Here is a 13,880-nt window from a genome sequence, read left to right on the forward strand (position 1 = left end):
CAGTAAGCCCCCTTCCAGCACAGACCCCTCAGTAAGCCCCCTCCCAGCACAGACCCCTCAGTAAGCCCCCTCCCAGCACAGACCCCTCAGTAAGCCTTCCTCCCAGTACAGACCCCTCAGTAAGCCCCCCTCCCAGTACAGACCCCTCAGTAAGCCCCCTCCCAGTACAGATCCCTCAATAACCCCCCTTCCAGCACAGACCCCTCAGTAAGCCCCCTTCCAGCACAGACCCCTCAGTAAGCCCCCTCCCAGTACAGACCCCACAGTAAGCCCCCCTCGCAGTACAGTCCCCTCAGTAAGCCCCCTTCCAGCACAGACCCCTCAGTAATCCCCCTTCCAGCACAGACCCCTCAGTAATCCCCCTCCCAGTACAGACCCCTCAGTAAGCCCCCTCCCAGTACAGACCCCACAGTAAGCCCTCCCACCTAGTACAGACCACTTAGTAAGCCCCCCTCCCAGTACAGACCCCTCAGGCTCACCTGCTGCTGCAGGAGTGGCGTGTGACATCTCGTCTGTGTGGGACAGTGGGAGGGATCAGCCTGCAGCGGCCTCAATCAATGCAGCGGCCCAGCCGGCCATGCTTAAAGCGGCGCTGCAGAAACATCTTGCCGAAAAATCCAACTCTCGTGCACAGTATTCTCCAATGTGCACGGGCATCAAGGGCATTGCATTGGAAGTCTTATTGGAAGTCTCGTACTCACGGCGGAAGTGAAGTTGAAAGAACCGGCCGTATCTTTGGTATGCATGTGACGTCACGTGTTGACGCGTCGACGCCTTTCACGCACGTTGACGATTTTTCATAGTCGACGCTTTGTTGCAGCCCTAATCATACATATCAGAAAATAAAGTGCAGCACACATACAGTTCAGTACCCAGTCCATAAATGTCAGCATACACAATGCAGCATACATACAGCTCAGTACACTGTCCATACATGTCAGTAAGTGCCTTAAAATGTGTGAATGTGTGAGGAGCCATGCCTCATGAGGCATGTAGTCCTGAGCAAGAGAAGGAAGTGAGTGATTCTAAAGGCAGAAGTTTTTTTGTTTTACCTTGATATAGGGGCACTCAATACTATACAATACTTTGCGACTTGCTATATGGGCACTCTGAAGGCAGGAGGAGCCACAAGCGCTGGTGGAGAACCCCAGAAGAGGAGAATCAGGGCTGCTCTGTGCAAAACCATTGCATAGAGCAGGAAAGTGTGACAATTTGTGGTTTATTAAAACAAAACCCAACCTTTACAATCATTTTAAGGGTTCTGTACAGGGACAATCAGCATCTGAACTCAGAGAAACTGGAGGCTGATAGACTGGAAGTAATATAAGGCATTACAATAAAACTTAAAGTAATTGTGCATTATCTTTAAGATGATTATATCTATTAAAATAATTCTCAGACTTTAGCACTACTTTATCATAAGAGATTTGAATCCCCCCTCCACCCTTTATACAGGTGCATCTCATAAAATTTCATCCAAGAGTTCATTTATTTCAGTAATTTTATTCAAAATTTTATTTTTTTTCAAAAAGTTACACAAAACGCATTCTCCTGCGGGAACAAAAAGTCCCTGACCCTTTTCCAAATACGCACCGGCTGAAAAACGCATACATGTGAACGTGTACCTTGGGAAACCATGTTAAATGCACTGTAGTGCGTTTCTGCAAATTGCAAAACCCACCAAAAAGCACATAGGTGTGAACGTAGCATAAAAGCCTTATGCTGGCCATACACGTATCAATTTTCACACAAGAGTATCACTATCAATGACAACTCTTTGTACAATCAATGAATTAAAGAATGTCATTCGAAAATTTCACTTGCTTTTAACATTTAATTTTAACCTGAATGTCATTTCTGAACAAAAACCACATACAGTACATTGCCCAAATATTTGGCCGATCAAGAAAAGTTTTCTATTCTGCTCCTTTAAATTTTCCAGTCACTGTAATTGAAAACAAATGTCGATTTGACCCCACCAACTATTAGAAAATTGTATGAACTTTCTTAAAATTTAAATTTTTCAAAGGGAAAGTTTGTTTGTGTATGGCCAGCATAAAGCTGGGAAAACACAGTCCGAATATTGGCCAGTTCAACAGGAACCAGGCGACATGCAGATCATGTGTACTGCTGTTCTTCCGACAGAAGTTGGTCTAAGGATCTGACCTGTACTTGCAGCTAATGGCTGAGCACTGATTAGCGTGTTCTGTCGGAACAAAGGGCACAGCAGGAGAGATCGTTGAAATAACATCAATCTACCTGCCTATGACAAGGGACCCTGTCATGCATCATAATATATAACAGTACGCCTCCTGGGATATGTGATTTACATATCCCAGGAGGAACAGCCGTCAGTGTGCACATAGTTCATCTAGGTGAATGACATGCATGGGGAGGTGGGGCCAGAGAGTTTTGCTGTCTGAAAAACAGTGTTTTAGGTCTTATTTTTCTAAAAAAATTATTTAAATAAAAATTTTGATCTCGGAGTCTGATGATATGTTCCAGATTCAACCTCTAATAGTATATACATTCACGGGCCACCTTATTAGGTACACCTGTTCAATTGCTTAGTAAAACAAATTGCTAAACAGCCAATCAGATGGAAGCAACTCAAAGGATTTATGCATCTAGACGTGGTGAAGAGGACTTGCTGAAGTTCAAACCGAGCCTCAGAACGGGGAAGAAAGGGGAATTAAGTGACTTTGAACGTGGCATGATTTTTGGTGCAAGATGGGCTGCTCTGAATATTTAAAAAAATGTTGATCTACTGGAATTTTCTTGCGCAACAATCTCTAGGGTTTACGGAGAATGGTCCGAAAAAGACCAAAAATCCAGTGAGCTGCAGTTGTGTAGACAAAAATGTGTTCTTGATGTAAAAGGTCAGAGGTGAATGGGCAGACTGGTTCGAGATAATAGAAAATCAACAGTACCTCAAATAACCACTCATTACAACCAAGGTATGCAGGATACCATATCTGTATACATAACACATCAAACCTTGAAGCAGATGGGTTACAGCAGTAGACCACACCGGGTGCCACTCCTGTCAGCTAAGAACAGGAATCTAAGGTTACAATTTGCACAGGCTCACCAAAATTGGACATTAGAAGATTGGAAAAATATTGCCTGGTCTGATGAGTCTTGATTTCAGCTGCAACATTGAGATGGTAGGGTCAGAATTTGGTGTAAACAACATGAAAGCATGGGTCCATCCTGTTTTGTGTAGAAGGATCAGGCTGGTGGTGGTGTAATGGTGTGAGGGATATTTTTTTGGCACACTTTGGGCTCCTTAGTACCAACTGAGGATCATTTAAATGCAACATACTACTAGACAAATTCACTATCTCAGAAAATTTGAATATTACATAAGACCAATAAAAAAAATATTTTTGAATACAGAAATGTTGGCTTACTGAAAAGTATGTCCATGTACAGTATATTTCGTACTCAATACCTGGTCAGGGCTCCTTTTGCATGAATTATTCTATAAATGCGGCATGGCATGGAGGCGATTAGCCTGTGGCACTGCTGAGGTGTTATAGAAGCCCAGGTTTCTTTGATAATGGCTTTCAGCTCATATGCATTGTTGGGTCTGGGGTCTCTTATATTCCTCTTGACAATACCCCACAGATTCTCTATGGGGTTTAGATCAGGCGAGTTTGCTAGGCAGGTTCAGCAAAGTATCATGCTCTGTCGCTGTTTACGGGCACACGTCATTTTGAGCCATGGAAGGTTTGGTATCCATTTACTCAACTTAACCGCAACCTTTACATTTTACCAAAATTGGGTATTATATTGTCTTAGTGTGCATCAAAAAAATGTTCCTGAAAATATGCAACATAAAAAGCAATGGCCACCATTGAATTCTCTAGGCCCTCTGCTTTGAGAAATTGTATGATGTTTTATGGCAAAAAAATGCTAATTTTATTAGATGTGAAAAATTAGAAACTTGCCTGGGAGACAAGTAGTTAATTATGTGCAGATAACATTAGTAGACATAGGAGTTTTCACCTAACAATGTAATAATATGAAGTTAGGACAGTAAACATGTGCAGCTTAAATGTGTACTCATGGGTTTCTTTGGAGTTCTGCTTTTCATGAAAACATACTTTTTTTTGTAAAAGCTTCTATATCTTCTTGTATATATGCCAGTTTTAAACAATATTAAATCAAAACCATGACAGTTGTTCCCCATAGTGACCAGCCAGATTCCTTGTTTCATGTTGCCAGAGAAGAAAAAAGGTAAAACCTGACTGGTCACCATGAGCATCACCTCCACCAGTTTCGCTTTCCTTCAGATGCCTTCTTTCATGTAAACAAAGGAACTTCATGCAGTCACTCTCCCACTGGCCTCCGAACTTTCTCTGCATTTCCTCTAGTAACTTCAGTAAATTTTGCCTTTGCAGGAAACTTGAAGATACCAGGACTGCAAGCTATTAGGATGAATTCAAACAGATATTTACAATAGCAAAACACTGTGTTGCTTCAGGACAAAAGACCTCCATTCAAAGTTCAGCCTCAGAGAGGAAATTCAGGTGAACGCCCTGGTTGCAACAGAAGCATATGGAAGAAATGGACTGGATAGCGGCACTCCAAAAAATTAGTCCTTTATTGAAGGAAACAAAAATACATGAAGGATAATCATACCACAGTGGAGATGATGACACTGGCAGCTAACACGTTTCGCTCCCAAGCTGGTGCTGTCATAGCTGAAATAATGGGCAAATGTGCAGGTATATATATATACATACACACACACACACACACACATATATATATATATACACACACATACATATACACACACACACACACACACACCAGTGAATATCTCTAGAGATCATTCCAACTAGGCTCACCTGCACATGTCCAATTAGGCAAAATTAAGCAAAATTTGACAACACAAATTAACTATTAGCAACAGGACATGGCCATAGACAGTGAAGGCCATACTTCTGAAACAAATAGAAAATAAAACAAATTAATAAAATGCCAGAAAAATTACTTTGTAACACCGAACTCTCATCAATAAAGTGAAGTAAAATAGTCACACAACACATGTTCATAAATATAGACACATATAAACCCATCATCAACATAAAGGGATACCTTCAGATGAGGGAACAAAGAGTTCCAAAGCTGTCGGCCCCATTTAGGAATATATATATATGTCCTAAATCAAACTAAGGAACAAACAAAACAAACGAAGGAAACAAATAAACAAAGAAACTTCATGCAGTCACTCTCCCATTGGCCTCAGAACTTTCTCCTCATTTCCTCTAGTAACTTCAGTAAATTTTGCCTTTGCAGGAAACCTGAAGATACCAGGACTGCAAGCTATTAGGATGAATTAAAACAGATATTTACAATACCTGTTTAAACTCTCACTGGCAAATACAAAAAAAGACAGACAGACTTTAACTGTAGGTTTACTGTTTTTCTTTGTAAAACAAGACATCAGGGACACCACAATATAAATTGCAGAAACAATTCCATATCCAGGAGATACACCTGTAGTGAACATAGTAATAAATGGTTGTACACAGATATACAATGTGTTTGAGTAATCTCGCGCAGGGTTGTGAATCCCTGGATGCATACAATCTGCGTTTGGGGATTTACGTAGAAGATAGGTATAACTGTGCTCAAATAGTAGCTTCTACATGTATATAATCCATCAGGTGCTAAAGGGGTGTGACCACATGTTAACAACTTGTGTCTATCTTCCCCATATTAGAACTATATCCACTGGAGCATTTGCATTTTTGCGAGTAGGGATGGGCCATTGAGAGACTATTTTAAAACAGTTGACCAGCTTAAAACGGATCCCCACCCAAATCCCACCCCCCACAGTTTTTTCTTTATTTTTTCCCCACTTACTGTAAGGTGGTATCTGCATATTTCAGATACTCACCCACCCAGCATTGTCCCACTGAGATCCTCTAATGCCGTGCCACTTCTCTGTTCCATGCCGCCATTTTCTGACATCAAGAGGCCCACCGGCTATTTGGGGTTCGGCAGGTGGGCCTCCCGATGACGAGCTGATAGACCTGCCTGCCCCCCCCCCGCCCACCGCTCTATTGAATGAAAGTCTATGCCCCCTGGGATATGTGATTTACATATCCCAGGAGGAACAGCCGTCAGTGTGCACATAGTTCATCTAGGTGAATGACATGCATGGGGAGGTGGGGCCAGAGAGTTTTGCTAAAGAAAAAGTAAATAAAACTCCTTTGCAGTTTGCTAGAAAGGGTATACAGCATTGTGCAGAGGGTTCCTCCAGAATTTGTAGTATTAACATGTGGTCGCACCCCTTTAGCACCTGATGGGTTATATACATGTACAAGCTTTTGGGATTTGAGCACAGTTATATCCCACCACTATTGCATTGCAGGTTAGTGGCCAGACCTGAACCTTGTAGATCAAGAAGTGCCAAAATCTGCCCCATATTGGCACTATGTCCACTGGAGAATTTGCATTTCACAGAACAGAGTAGGATCTGTCTATTGAGGAAATACTTTGATGCAGTTGGTCAGCTTAAACATGTATTGCAATATGTGTGACCTAAAAATCCCTGTTTTTAGCAAATTTTGATAGAAAGGGTATATAGCATTGTGCAGCAAGTTCATCCGGACGTTTTGGGGATTTACGAAGACACAGTGTATACCCACATACAGCCATTCATTACTATGGCCAGGTGTACACTGAGGCAGTTTGCCAGCCACAGAAATATGCCCACAATTTATGCTGGATGCCCAAAAGCACCCACTTGCCCGACAAAGGGGCCGTCCTGCATGGCTCCAAAATATCACCATAGGTTTACCATTGCATCATGAAAATAAAGCGTTGGACCCTTTTGAGGAATCCTTGGTGTGTTGTTGACATTTTTTCACTTTCCAGCCTTTGGTCATTACAGCACCCAACATTACTGAATAGCCATGTTTAGAAACATGTGTGTAGGGAATATTGCGTATGGGTAAATTAACTGGTGTGTAGATCCAAAAACAGGGTGTCTAGCTCTGGGATTGAAATCCCTGTGTTCACACCAGGTAAAGAAGGATTTCCAGGCATGAGAGATCTTTCTGGAAGTGGCTTTTCTTGCTTTCAGCAGAGTAGGGATGACAAATTCTGAGAGCCCACTTTCCTTTAAGACCTAGGCTTAAACAGCCATGCTGTTAGGCCATCAACTGAAAAGCAGGATAGAGAGGCCTGAGACAAAGTCAGACTTGTTTGGAAGAGGCCAGGGATTGTTGCCTAGAAATTTTAGTATGTCTGCGTACCAGTTCCTCCTGGACCAATTTGGTGCAATGAGCATCACCAGTTTCTTATCCTGCTATATTTTGCAGAGAAGTCAAGGCAGAATTAACCCTGGGGGGGGGGGGGGGGAGGCATTACCTGGGATAGGGTTCAGGGACTTATAGTATCCAATGCCAGTTATAGTGGATCCTTGTTCTTGGCTACAAACTACTTGTACCTAGAGGCCAGGATGGCCACATCTGGGGTCCCCCATTTCTGAAATAGGAGATGGAAGATATCAGGATAAAAGCTCCAATCCCCTAGGTCCAGGAAGTGACAACTGAGGTAATCTGCTTTGTCCACTACTGGGATATGAACAGCAGAGAGGGTTGGACAGCGTTGCTTTGCCTATGAGATGACATTTATTTCTTTAAGGCTGCCTTACCTTATACACCACTGGTGATGAATACAGGCTAAAATCATTGCACTGTCTGAACAGTACCCTGACCAGGTGACACTGAAGAGAGGGAGTCCAATTATTAGGGGCTAGCTTTATCGCTCTCAGCTCCAGATGGAGAGCTTGGCTTTTCTGGGGGACTGTGGTAGACCACTCCTATAAAGCCCAAGTATTTCTAGACGAAGAGAAGGTTGGAGATCTTTTAAAAATTGATTACCTAACTGAAGGCCTGAAACCTTTGGACATTTGCAGATAGCTGAAGCAAAGAGAAGTCCTTCAAAAGAATATCATCTAGGTAACCTGTTACCAGAGTTCTTAAGAGGGCCGTGAAGAGGTGCAAGTATCTTTGTGAATACTCTGGGTTAAGAGGAAAAGGCCAAATGGGAGTATGACAAAATGGAAGTGTTTGTCTCCTACTGCAAAGCTCTGATGAGGTGGGTAATTGGGAATATGTATGGTTCATCAGCATTTTGAGATATCTACTGTTGCTAAAGTATTCTTGCCTTATGGAAGCAGAAGCTGACCTTACAGAGTCTATGCAAGTTTTTGGAACGTAAAAGTACTTGTTTAATCTCTTGACCTACCCCCCTTTCATGACCAGGCCATTTTTTGTGATACAGCACTATTACATTAACGAAACCCTTGCACGGTCACGCAATGCTGTACCTAAACAAAATTTGTGTCCTTTTTTCCCCCACCCATAGAGCTTTCTTTTGGTGGTATTTAAACACCTCTGCAGTTTTATTTTTTGTTACATAAACAAAACAAAAAAACACTTTATTTTGTTGCTTCCTGCTATAAAACATATCCAATAAACAATTGAAAAAAAAAAAATCAAAATTTATTTAGTAGTCTAGGGCAATATGAATTCTGCTACATGTTTTGGGTAAAAAAACTAAATCCTAATAAGTGTATATTGATTGGTTTGAGCAAAAGTTATAGCGTCTATAAACTATGGATTTTTTTTTTTTGCTAGTAATGGCGGCAATCAGCGACTTATCGTGAGACTATGGTATGGCGGCAGACAGTCCGAACACTAACACTTTTTGGGGACCAGTGAGACTATTACAGTGATCAGTGCTAAAATATTTGCAGTCACTGTACTGACACAGGGCAGGAAAAGGGGTTAACATCAGGGGCAATCAAAGGTTTAAATATGTGCATGACCAGTGCTTTACTGCTGTGGAGGAGGTGCTTGTACTAGGAGAAGGCATGGATCGGTGCCCCTGCTTAGCAGAGACACAAGATCCATGTCTTCTGTAGGTACAGAACGGCAATCTGCTTTCTTTACATATGCAGACTCCTGTTCTGCCTGTGTACCAAAGCATCAGAGGACATTGAGTCTGCTGTACCCGCCGATCAGCTTCCGCTGTGTCTAATCACAGTGAGAGCAGTCGCCAGTGGCACACATGCCCCAGACCTGGAAGTGCAGGATCACGTACAGGTACATGATCCTGCGCAGGAGAGCCGCCTTGTGGCTGTATATTTACAGTATACAGTTGGCAAGCAGTTAACCAGTTCAGCTCTTTGGACATACGAGCAGCCATCAGCTTGTGTGGGTTATGTTTAGCAGACTCCCAGCTTCAACTTGAAAGTAATGTGGCAGCTCGATAGCTGCTAATCATTTTCACAGTGCCAGCAGTGCGGTGCCTCCTCCCCTCCTGTGGTTGCCGGGCACTCCCGCTATTACCGATGCCCAGGAACACAGCCACTAGCTCAGGTAGAGAGACTGCAATGAGACAGAGGTAAATCCATGCCTCAATCTCACATGCAAACAATGAAACCAGTGACGTCACTTCCTGTTTCAGATGCACCATTTCTTGGCTAGTACACCCAGGGGACACATCTAAACAAGGCGATTTGTGCATGGTTACATAGTGTGAGGTGCAGGGGAGACATTTGGGTCTATTAGACCCCTAATATCGCCATAAAAAGAGTACCGGTCACCTGCCCAATACTATCACATAGGGGTTTATTACCCCTTGTGATCGCAATCAAATTAAAAAAAAAAAACAAACAAAAAAAAAGTTTTAAAAAATTAAATAAAATCTATTACAATAAAAAAAAAAAAAATGCCAAATCGCACAAACGTAAGCCCAGGGTGTGCACGCGTATGTAAACCAAGACCATCAGAGTGAGAACAATAATTCTAGCACAAACCGCCCCAGCTAGCGCTAACTGATGAGCTGTAAAATCTTTTAAAGAGTCACCTATGGTGATTTTTGGGCACTATGGCTTTTGTCGATTTTGCGGGCGCACACAATTTTAAGATATAGAATGTTTGGTATCTATTTACTTGATGCAATCTTTTTTTATAATTTATCCAAAAATGGGTATTATATGGGTTTTTTTTTTGCACTAAAATAAATTTAATGATACTTTTTCCTGAAAATGTGCATTTAAGAAACCGTTGCGCAAATATTATGTGACACAAAAATTTCTAACTATCACTTTTTTTATTGTACAGGGCCTCTGCTTTAAGAAAATAGATGCTGTAATGTTCTGGGGGTTGAAGAAATTTTATTGCCAAGCATTAAAGTAGACCTATGGGCAAAACTTAAAAAAATAAAAAATTGGATAGAGTAAGCGGGGGATATAAGCAGCCATATTTATTTTTTCACCATCTGTTTCATTGCAGGGATTTCCCTTCACTTTCTGTCAAATAGGCAAACAGGAAGTGAGAGGAAATCTCTGCAAATTAAGGGAATTTCTTGAGGACCCCAGGTCACCAGAACTAGTGTCCATCTTGGAAGATTTCCCCTCTATTATTTTTCTAGAGACATCCCAAAATTTGGGATTTTTTTTTTTTTATTTAGAACGATAATAGTAAAACAGGACAACTAGAGGGGGTGAATCTCCCTAACGGGGGGGGGGGGGGGGGGCACAGGCAGCAATGAAAACAGGTGTTCTAATCCCACTCCACTCCATCCAAAACTAAAAAAAAAACTGGATTTTTGACTTACCGTAAAATCCTTTTCTCTTAAGCTCATTGACAGACGCAGACTTCTTGATTAATATCAGTAGGGTTATACTGCCCCCTACAGGAGTAGGACACTAGGCAGAAAAAAAGTGCAGGCTACGCCTATAGGCAGTCCCAGGGGGTATACCCTTTCACTTCCCGCTATAGGATGCCAGTTCTGTAACAAAGCAGTGTCAGAGAAATCATACCAACCCAACTCAAAAAAACAGAGGGGCGGGTACTGTGTCTGTCAATGAGCTTAAGAGAAAAGGATTTTACGGTATGTCAAAAATCCAGTTCTCTGTCGCTCATTGACAGACGCAGACTTCTTGATTAATATCAGTAGGGACGTCCCAAAGCAGTGCCATAAATGAGGGGTGGGGCAGCAGAAACAAATCCACAAGGCTAAACATAGCCCACCAGGTAAAACAGGACTCATCGAGACCCATCTGAGAAACACAACCCCTCAAGGGAGACAAAGGGCCCCCTTAAACAGCAGCCTGCTAACTTTGCGGCAAAAAGAGGCATCCGCAGATGCCAGCACATCAACTTTATAAAACTTAGGAAAGGCGCGACCAGACGACCAGGCAGCCGCCTTGCGAACCTGAAGCACAGAAGCCAGACGGCGAAAAACCCCAGAAGGAATTAAGCGCCTGAGCAGAAAGCGCCTTCACAGGGAAAGGAGGAACCTGACCCTTATTGAACCATCCTGTACCACCGTCTGCCTGACCCATTCTGGAAACAGTAGCAGCAGACGCAGGCAACCCTTTCCCAGGGCCATCCGTGAGCACAAAAAAGGAATCTGACTTGCGAAAAAAAGTTTATAGTTGCCAGGTACACACAAAATGCCCGAACCACAACCAAAGCATGTATGCAAGTCTTCGGATGTGTAGGCTGAGGACATAAAGGAGGCAAATAAGACGACTTCATGCAAAGTAAAAAACGGAAACCACCTTCGGAAGGAAGGACAGTCCCGGACGAAGCATCCTGTATCCCTATGCACCATCAGATAGGAAGAACGACAGGACAACGCTGTCAGTATCGACACCCTGCGCGCAGCAGTAATAGCCACAAAGAAAAAAGCCACCTTCAGGGACAAAGTGAGCAAGGGAATCCCCTGAAAATTTGCAAAGGGAGGGGTCTGAAGAACCGACATCACCAAGTAAGGTCCCAAGGTGGTAACGGAGGTCGCACCGGAGATAGCAGGTGTCGCACCACCTGGATGAAGTATGCACCAGGGAAAAAAATGGCCAATAGCCTGAGTAATAATATTATTGCCAAGGCCAAGACATGACCCTCGATATACGCAAGGCCAACCTTGAGAAACTCCCCGTGGAAAGAAGGCAAACAATCGAGCCACGGAGCAAGAGCTTGGGGGAACCCCAAAAGACGCACACCACACAATATACGACTTCCACGTACGATAATCCATCGTTCTAGAAGTCACTTTCCGTAGTGTGAGCAGAGTAGGGATGACTGAAGTAGACAATACCCTTTTCTTCAACACACAGTTATAAACAGCCAAGCAATCAAAGCCATCGACCGTAAAACAGGATGGAAGATTTGGTCCCTGACAGCAGGTCCTCCCTGAGAGGAATTCCCCAGGGAGCGTCTGCGACCAGCCCAACCAGGTCGGCGTATCAAACGAGACCAGTCTGGAACCGCAAGAATGATCGGAATCCCTTCCACCTGTATCCCGCAAGCAGTCACAGTAGTAACCGGAGAGGAGTAAAGGCATACAGCAGCTGATACAGGCCCCCACGGGCCCACCAGCGCATCAGCGGCGTCTACCTGAGAATCCCGGGAGTGGGTCACAATCCGCAGTACATCACTGTTGATCCGGGACGCCAACAGAGCCACATCTGGAGTACCCCAACTTGGGCACAACTGGTGGAACACCTCCGGATGGAGAGACCATTCTCCTGACCGAGGAAATCCGCCAGCCCATTTCCCACTCTTGAAAAGGGAACAGCGGAGAAGGCTAGAACAAGCGTTCCGCCCATCGGAGGATGTCGGCAACTTCCAAGGCCCCAGGGGCAATTAAGGTAGCAATTGACACAAGCCACGGCCGTGGTATAGTCCGATTGAAAGCGCACTGGACAATCCCAAAGACGAGCAGTCCAGCAAAACAGGCAAGACTGATCGCTCCCAGTTCCAGCACAGAAACAGACCAACCTGGACACTTCCAGGGACCAGATTCCCTGAACAGAAAATCCACGAGAACCCCTCCACACCCGGATAGACTGACATCCGTGGTAACAGACCATAAATCGAAAAGGAGGGACTTCCCTGGAGAAGCAGCAGTGACTCCCTGGGCACCAGGCTCAGCTGAATCGGATTTGTCCAAGGAAATGTGAGTATTGTTCCACTCTAGAAGGGTGTCCTGCTGGAGGATTCTCATGTGCAATGAGTGAAAAAGGGTCGCCGCAAAGGATGACACCAGCAGTCCCAGAACACACATACCGGCCCGAAGGGAAGACCATTTGCTGGGCAGCAACAGCTGATTGCAGTCCGAAGCTTGTGGAGTGCGTGCGAAGGAAGAAACACCCTGGCTAAGGGCGCCGACAGTCCCCGCTGTCACAACAGCGCCAGAACCAGAGCCAACCACCTATGTGAAGACCTGAGGAGCAGAAGCGAAACCAAAGGGTAACGCCACAAATAGATAATGTGCCACTCCCACTGCAAAGCGCAGAAAAAACGGTGTCCTGCGCATAGAGGAAGTGAAGGCAGAATCATCGACAGCCATGGAGGCCAGAAAGGCCAATGCAGGGAGGCCAACACCATGTGATGGATTCCATCTTGAAACTTTGAACCAGCATGAACCAGTTCATCTCCTTAAGTCCAGTATAGGACGCTGTCTTGAATCAAGGAGAGCCACGGGGCCGGGAACCGGCAAAGACGTTCCCCCACCCCAGATATGGGTGGGGGTATCCTTCAGGCCGAAGCGGCCATATCCACAGGTCTGGAGAGAACTGATTCTCGTTTTTCCAGACCAGGGTCGCTTGGAACCCCCCGAGGGAGCCTTGAAGGACTTTGCCCCATCGACTGACCCTGAAGGACGAGAGAACTCCCTGTGTGCTGAAAGGAAGGGTCCTCACCAGCGACTGGGGTCAACACCCTTAGTAGCCTATGGGAGAAAGGTACTTTAACCCCCAGCGAGACTTGAAAAAAGTCAGCCAAGGAAGTCCAAAACAGACGATCCCCAGAGGGAAAGATCAGGGAAGCAAGCAT

The sequence above is a fragment of the Pelophylax lessonae genome (genome assembly GCF_965119305.1).
Source record: "Pelophylax lessonae genome assembly, chromosome: 5".
Lineage (NCBI taxonomy): Eukaryota > Metazoa > Chordata > Amphibia > Anura > Ranidae > Pelophylax > Pelophylax lessonae.